Source organism: Alexandromys fortis, unplaced genomic scaffold (genome assembly GCF_014885135.2).
Source record: "Alexandromys fortis isolate MF-2015 unplaced genomic scaffold, M_Fortis_MF-2015_v1.1 scaffold_29, whole genome shotgun sequence".
In the NCBI taxonomy this organism is placed as follows: Eukaryota; Metazoa; Chordata; class Mammalia; order Rodentia; family Cricetidae; genus Alexandromys; species Alexandromys fortis.
This window is the reverse complement of record NW_026067891.1, coordinates 2127576-2135705: the sequence shown is the minus strand read 5'-3', so window position 1 is coordinate 2135705 and position 8130 is coordinate 2127576. Positions and strand designations below refer to the sequence as shown.

The following is an 8130-nucleotide window of genomic DNA, read 5'->3' as shown; positions in this document are numbered from 1 at the left end:
TGTGTGGCCTGCAGCTGGGGCAAGAGATGGACTTGAGTATTTTTCCTGCTTGTGGAAGCTACAGTGGCTGGTGGCAGCCTAGAAGAAGTCGGGGCATGACCCACATTGTTAGGACAGAGGCAAGTAAAACAGGACAGAACATCATATTTAGAGCAGCAGTGGAATGCCAGCCTTGGATCTAGGAGGAAGGACCTGAGTGTTGGGGAACGAGAAGAGCTGCTCAAACGGGAAACCTGTCTACACTAACAGAGCTGACGTCACAGGTGGCCAGGGAAGGCTGCCTCCATTAACCATATAGATCTTCCAGGAAGGAGAATGTCCACTGAATGCACCTGCTGCCCTCTGAGAGGACAAAGCCAACCTTTGGCAGTACCAACCATTTAAGAGCCTTCCCATTCCCCTTTAGCTTCCTTCCTTACCCCCCACGATTCCTGGAGGGACCAGAAACTAAGTCCCCAAGCTAGTGGAAGAGCAGAAGTGCAGGATCCACAGGTTTTGCTGGCAGCAACCCAAGCAGGAAGGAGAGGGAAGAATTACACAATGAACGGAGGCAGTGTCTCTGACTTAAAGTGACCACAGACCTTTTATTATTGTCATTACCTAACCGAGATCAGAGAATGCAAGGAGCAAGAGACATATGGTACAACATGAGCACCTTCAAAGGGAAGTGGGAGCCAACACCAGTCCTGCTCTCCCAGTGTCTTCATGTTATCCAGTATGGACATGTCCATATTTTCAAAGTCTCTCTTGGAGCAGGTACGGCTACAGCCTCTCTTACAGGGGAAGGAGCAGTTGCATCAGCTGCTTCTAGCTGCAGGGTGACAAGGATGGACCAGGACTGGAAGCAGGCTGTCAGACTCTGGAGCTGGCAGCGTGCTGCCTTCCCATGCCTTCCTCTGGAGACAGGTCAGACAAGGTATCTGGGGAAACACTAAAGTTGTCCCTAGGGCCTCAAGAGCACTCAGCTAAAAATACTTCAAGCGTTCACAGGATTCTCTTCAATCCCTTTGAGGAAGGTTTTCAGGAAAACACTGCTATTGTGTTGCAATGACTTGATTTTTAAATATTGAGACCCATGCAAGCTAGCTTCAGGAGAAAGAACATTATGATAAGAATATTGAAAAGGATTTAAAAAGTTTGTCATGTTCTCCATCCTTCTCCTTGCTCATCCTCCTCCTTGACCCTCTGCCAGTTCCCTTCCATTTTTCACAGCATGGGTGTCCCAGCTCCTGGGTTAAGGAACTTCAACTCTCTCTAGGGAGACTAATTGGCCAAACTTTAGCTCAAAATAAACACTAAGCACCTGCTAGTGGCAGGCCTTATTTTGGGCCCTTGAGCTATAGTAGTATATAAAGCATGTGTAAAATTTTAAAGGAAAAAATATGGAGAAATCCAGGGTCTTTGGGGTTATAACTTCCAGTGAGATTATGATTGGTCTATCTTGAGTCAGGTGACCTCTTTTCCTGATCCCCTCATCATGGTGGGGTGGGGGTTGGGGATGTTACATGACCCTGGCTAAAGGTCAGTTCCAAAGGCTGAGCAGATGTAGAATCCAGACTGTACGTCCTGAAAGTCTCCTGGACCAGAAAGTTTCAGTGCATAGTTGAGCTGGTTCTAGCAAAGCTTTAGCCCCTCTAGTATGGTAGCTGCTTGCCTCAAAGTCCTGTTGATGTTCTGTCCTGGGAAGGACTCTACTTCCTTAACCTCATCTCAGTGTCTTTTATGTGTCTGACCCACCATTGTTCATTATTCTAACTTTGTAATGGATAAAGGTACATCACATTACTTTCCACCCTTTTCATCCAAGTGTCCTACTTAGCATTAAAATGTCAACTCGACACAGCCTAGAATCACCTGAGAAAGGACTTTCCTTATCAGGTTGGTCTTTGGGCATGTCTGTTAAAGACTGTCTTAATAGGTAATGGTTGTAGATAGACCCCAGGTCATTATGGAAGGTGCCATTCCCTGGGCAAGTGGTCCTAGGCTGTCTTAGATTCTAGCCAAGCATGAGGTGGTGAATGAGCCAGCAAGCAGTGTTCCTCCATGTTTTCTGCCCTGGCTTACTTCAATGATGGACTATGACCTGTAAGTTTAAGCCAGTTAAATCCTTCCTCCTGCTGAATTGCTTTTCATCAGAATGACTTATCATAGCACTGGAAAGAAAACTAGGATCATGAGTGAACCTTCTTGAAGGGGACATGGGGGGAATCTCCCCAGTTCTGCTGCACACTACAAGCTCAGACAGAGGCAGGAATGAGAATGCATAGAAAGCAGCTGTTGTCCCTAGATGGGCTCCTCTGAGGCAGGGATGCTGCCTTGTTCAGCAGGGCTAGGCTGTGGGAGCCTGAAGGGACCTTGTCAGAGTGCCTTTTCTTGCTCTACAGGCTGCGATCATGATGGCATAGACAGTTAGGATCCTCTCAGGCTTCCCATCTGGTGGCTGCTGTGATCAGCTTTGGTGATGTCAGGTGCCACTGTTCAACTGGCAAAGCTCTAAGCACCCCGTCTTTCTACTATTTCTCCGTCTTTTGTTTTAATGTGAGCCACTGCACATTCCATAATGGAGTAGATTACAGCAGATGCTGCATTTGCCAGCCTCAGCACTCAGCTCTGCTTCCCACTGTCACAGCAGAAAGCCAGCCTGGTTTATGGTAGGATACCGTTTACACGGCAGACAGGGTTTCAGGGGGTCCCTGAAGTGGAGAGCTCGGTGGTCAAGAGCACGGAGACTAACTAGCCTTCAGTCCCACTGGAGGCCCTTTCTATTCATGTCCTTGTGTGTGTAACCTAAGCCTTGGTTCCCCAGGTTCTCATGGAGAATAGGATTGAAAATAGGCTGTATTGTTTTGACCTGAAATCGGGATACTGCGCATGAAGAGCTTTCCACGGTTGCTGGTGCATAGTGATGACTCAGTACACAGCAGCCATGGCTCATATATTTATTACACTCTGATGCTTGAATTCTGTCACACAATATATCCTCATGACCATAGTAACAGACCAAGATTGCAAAGCTGTAACGGTCTCACGTGCTTCTAGGACTGTCATAAGGATTAACTAAGATAATGGGCGTAGCCATAACACATGAGCATAAATGTTTCACATGCTTTTCTCGTTGATTCCTCTTGGCAAATTTAAAGGTGGGTGATATATTTATTTTACAATGAGGAAATTGAGGCATTAACAGTTAAGAAACTGACCCAAACTTTAGGTTAGTAAGTGGATAATCAAACTGCTTACTGTGCCAATGGCTATTGTCTTCTCTGTGGTCTGAGGTGCTTGACCACTAGTAGGAGATTTAAAAATGTGAATTACAATTCTATACATTGGAGATGTGTGTAGTGATATTTTGTTAATGTTTTCACAAATAAAGCTTGCCTGAAGATCAGAGTGTAGAGCTAAGTCACTAGAGACCAGGCGGTAGTGGCACACACCTTTAATCCCAGGACTCAGGAGACAGAGGCACACCACCCCGGGCTACAGAAAAATTGATCCAGTCTAAAAGAGAAACAGCTCACACAAAGGTGATTCCAGCACTTGGGATTCCATGCTTGTAATCTCAGCACTAGGGAGGTGGAGACAGGAATGATGTGGCTTGGCTGAGAGAGGACTATAATGAAGGAGGAGACAGCATTGCAGTCTGAGGTTGCAGTCTAGGCAGTCAGTCTAAGAGGCAGTCTAAGGACAGGATTTTCTATTTGGTCTGAGAATTGATAGAGGTAAGAACTCTAGTGGCTGGACACTCTGCTTTTCTGATCCTTCAGCTTTCACTCCCTGATAGCTGACTCTGAATTTTTGTTATTAAGACCAATTAGAATTTGTGCTACAGATGTAGAAACAACAGGTGGCTACAGAGCCAAGCAGGCCTTTAGAGCAATATCCATGGAGTTCCTGGGAATTGAAGTCCAGCCAATCACAGAACCAGAAAGGACCCAAATTCCTTACTGTAAGCCGGGTATTCCACCAGGAGCTTTAGCACACAGGCTTCTATGGAGTCCTGAGAAACACCGTGTGATAGGTGTGCAGTTTCCATGGTCCATGTGAATTCTGTCCCCACACATACCTCTTGGGTCCTTGGTCCCAGAATAGATGGGAGAGAGCTTTTCCTAGGAATTGGGGGAGGGGGCAACTCCCATGGTTAGCCCCAGCTGAGCAGCAAGCAGGATGTGTGAAGAAGATTTGAAAGGACAATCTTGTTATGGCCAAATTTCCAGCCTTATTTCCCACTGGTCCAGAAAACATATGCACAGAACACAGCAGCCTCCAGGCTGGGTACCTAGAAGTGTCAGTCAGTGGCCCAGAGGAAACAGATGGCATCGTTCAAATTAAGCAAGATGTGAGGAGAGTTTAATGAAGGAGCTATTTACAAAGGTGAGGGGAACCCATGAGACGGAATATAATCCCCTGGGGCTGATAATAGCCCCTGTTGTCACTTCCTCTGGGTCTTTGGGTATAGGGATGGAGAGCACCCTGGAGGCAGCCACCTGGCAGGAAATATGGCTTTTGGCGGAGGGTCTCACAGAACACACTGTGGCCTTCTAAGAGAGAAGATGGGGTGTAAATGCCCCCAGCCACCATTCCCATCTCAGACTTCCCAATCCTGTTCCCTCATCAGGACCTATAGGAGAAGGAACAGCCTCCCAGAGGCACAGAGCAGGAAGACAGAGAGTAGAGGCTGTCCAAGCAAGGGAAGGTCTCAGGAACATTGGTGCCCAGGAAAGCGATTGTTTCTCTGAGACTGAAGAATTTCCAGCAAAACCCCAGTGATAATGGTCTGATTTTTGGATTGTGTAGAAAGGTAGTCAAGGCAAGCTTATATTTTTCTGACAAACATGGATGCCTCCTGACATTGCCTTCTGTCCCTCTGCAGGTTACCCCACTCCAAGTGAATTGTGTCTTGAACCTAAGCTTTCTCTATGGCCATGATCTTCAATGCAAGTGGTAACCTAAGAGAATTTCCAGCTCTTTCATGTCCCTCACAAGTGACTTGTCTTGACTGGTTTGTTTGTGTTGATTTCATATGCACAAATAAAGCATGTGACTTTTGTTAGTATCTTTGGGAGAGCTGATGATATGTACTGAGTCTCCCCCCCCAATACCAAGATCTGTACATGCTCTAGTCCCTTACATAAAATGATGCAAAACCTACATATAACCTCATGTATCTTCCCATGTGTGCTAAGTCACGTCTGGATTACCCACAGTAGCTAATGTAATGTAAGTGCTGCAGACATAGTAACTGCACTATATTATCTGGGAAGTAAAAGTAGGGAAGAGTCTAAACATGCTTGGTAATTGATGCCATTGTTTTTTTTTTTTATGTATTTTTGACATTAGGTTGAATCCATGGATTCAGAAATCATAGATGGAGAGGGATGAGCATGTCCAGTTAAATTATGGAAGCCCCCCCACAATGCCATGTTTTGTCTCCATATGCCCAGAACCTGGCACAAGGCTGACATATTGTAGACTACCAATACGTATTTGTTAAGTTGGTATGTCTCTGTGGCCCTCAGACTCCCAATTAAGTGGCATTTATTAAGCCCTTAGTACTTTTCAAGCATTGTCTCAGACCATTCTCACTTCAATATTCTAATTTAATATTCCAGACCACTCTAGTTATATTACCCTCACTTTTACAAACAAGGGAACCAAGCTTCAAAGAGACTTAAGAGGCAGAATGTGGGTTTTAATAAGGTTTCTGGTCGCTTCCCTGATCGGACGTTCAGTTCTTTTCTGCTCAGAAGCTGTCTCTGGATTGGTCACTGAACAGTTACTTCATGCATATGCATGGGCTGACAGCATGAATGAGCCCCCCAGAGCCCCTGTGCATGTATGCTTTGTTCATCTCTGAGCCTATCACCGAGTGTGCTGGCCTGCTGGCCGTTGTAGGCCTACTCTTTAAAGACCAGTTAAAATAATTTCAGCTAACATAGTTGTACTTGACTGTGGGCCGTGACGTGCTATTTCAATACACGTCTACAATGCGGACTGATCAAACCAAGGGGTTTCTGTTTCCCTTGCCATCATTATTTCGTTTGGAGCCTTTGAGCTCCCCTCCACTGGTTATTCGTAAAACAGATAATGGATCATTGTGAGGTGCAGTCATCCCCTATGCTGCAGAACACTAGCACTTATTCCCTCTGTCTTTGATGCCCAAACTGCTCATCTCCTCTGATGTGTACTGCCAATGAGCGCATTCATAGTGTCCGCCTAACTAGAGCCCATTATGCAGCATGGGCTTGAGATCAAGTAAGGTGGATGCTGGCTCTGCATTAGATGCAAGGAGCCTAGCCCTGTCGTGGTTGGCTTTCTCCCATTTATTCAGAACACATACACCGCTGGCAGTTTCTTGTTGAAGTATAATTGTCAAGTGCTTCCCATTTCGGTATTCTGAAATGGAGCAGCCAAATTACTGGCCAGTAACATCTGCCTATTGTAGAAGAACCACACACACACACACACACACACACACACACACACACACACACACACACCTATCTGGAGTATGGAGGGGGAGGAGAGAAGGCGAGAGAGAGCAGGGTAGGTAAGATGATTGAACAGGTAAAAGTGCTTGTCATGGGAGCTGATGACTTTAGTGGGCTCCCTAGAACCAACGCCAGCAATTGTTCTTTGCCTTCCACATAGGAGCGGCGGTATGCACATACCTGCACTTCCTCTCCCACTAATAATACAATTAAAAAATTTTAAAGAGAGAATAAATACTAAAAGCTAATCCTTATTGTGCACAATCCACACACCTTATATTTGCTTATAGTTTCTTCAGCCTTCATCAAAGCTCTGAAGGTGGGAAGTATTGTTAGTTGTGTTTGGGAGACAATGGGCCAGAGGCTTTTAGGTGTTACCAGCAGTGGTCCAGAGGGCATACCTGCATACCTGGCTCTTGTCCTAGGGTAGAACCAACCCTAGGCTCATTATCTTTTGCCCTGTTTACTAGGGTCTCATTTCCTCTCTTCTGAGTTTCCGAGAAGAATGTCATTCACCCAAGGTCAGAGGATGAAATGCTTAGTCACAGAGTGACTCTTGTACTGGGCATTGTGAGAGGTGGGAGCAGTGTGTGCTCTTCCCGAGACACTAATAGTCTGTGCAGTGAACCTGGGCATTTTATATTCCATATGCATCTATAAGTTTGCCCAGTGCACTTGGGTTATATTACTTGTGTTCAGATACTAGCACCACTGCTTCCTAGCTGCCCAGGTTTAGGGCAAGATTCCTTACCCAGAGGAATGGAAGAAAGAGACAAGCACTTAATATTCATGCCTGACAGTCTTAGTGTTTCCCCATATCATTTCATCTTGCTAGTTCACATTTATGTGGTATTGGAATGGAACCTGAGCCTTGCACATGCTGTGTTAAGGCTCTGCCACTAACACCCCAGCTCTAACTAACTCACTTCAAGTAAGGAAGGGCAGAGAATGCCTTCTGTGCCTGCCCCAGCTCCTGACTTGAGCTGGGTAGCACCTGGGGCGATTCAGCAAGTGCAGTGCTCCAAACCAGAGCCAGATGGGTACATCTTAAACCTGGCCCTTCTTGTTGCAGGATAGATAAGCTGGAGCAACCTGCCTAACCTTCCTTTGCCTCAGCGTTCTCCTCTGTGAGGTGGGGAGAACTTGGACCTTTTCCTTAGAGTTCTTAGGAGGACTGTGGTCCCTTGGAAGGAGAATGTGATTGTCACAATGCCGTGTTCCTCTGTGGTATTTTCTTCTGGCTATATGTCATGGTTGCACTGTCCCTCCCCCAGCATCCTGCACACTCCAACTCTGAGCCAGAGAACCTAGATCTGTAGGGCAGCAAGGAAACGCCTCTTCATCATGTCATGATGTCAGGAGGGCTCCTTATCAATAATGGAACAGTTTTTCCAGGAACCCAATCTAGAGAGCGCAGTGTCCTGGCTGCCGCAGGGCCCGACTGGCTGGTGTTCCAGGAAGACGCTGGGCAGAGAGGGGTGTTATCTGAGTGTGTCTTGTCTCCTGTGTGGGCAGAGGCGGGGTATGCCTGCCTGAAACAGGGCTCTTTTGTGCCCCCTCATCCTGCTACAACAACCTCGGATAGACAGCCCTATACCTAACCTGTTGTGTCACTGGTGCGGCAGTCATTCTGAGTGCCTCC

The 8130-nt window shown here is 46.4% G+C and overlaps 1 long non-coding RNA gene across 1 annotated transcript; it reads left to right on the top strand.

The window, feature by feature from the left end:
• On the top strand, nucleotides 1-5053 carry LOC126497324 (uncharacterized). Its single transcript, XR_007590581.1, has 2 exons — nucleotides 1-756; nucleotides 4871-5053. It is a non-coding gene; the product is annotated as an uncharacterized lncRNA (long non-coding RNA).
• The last annotated feature ends 3077 nt before the right edge of the window (nucleotides 5054-8130 follow it).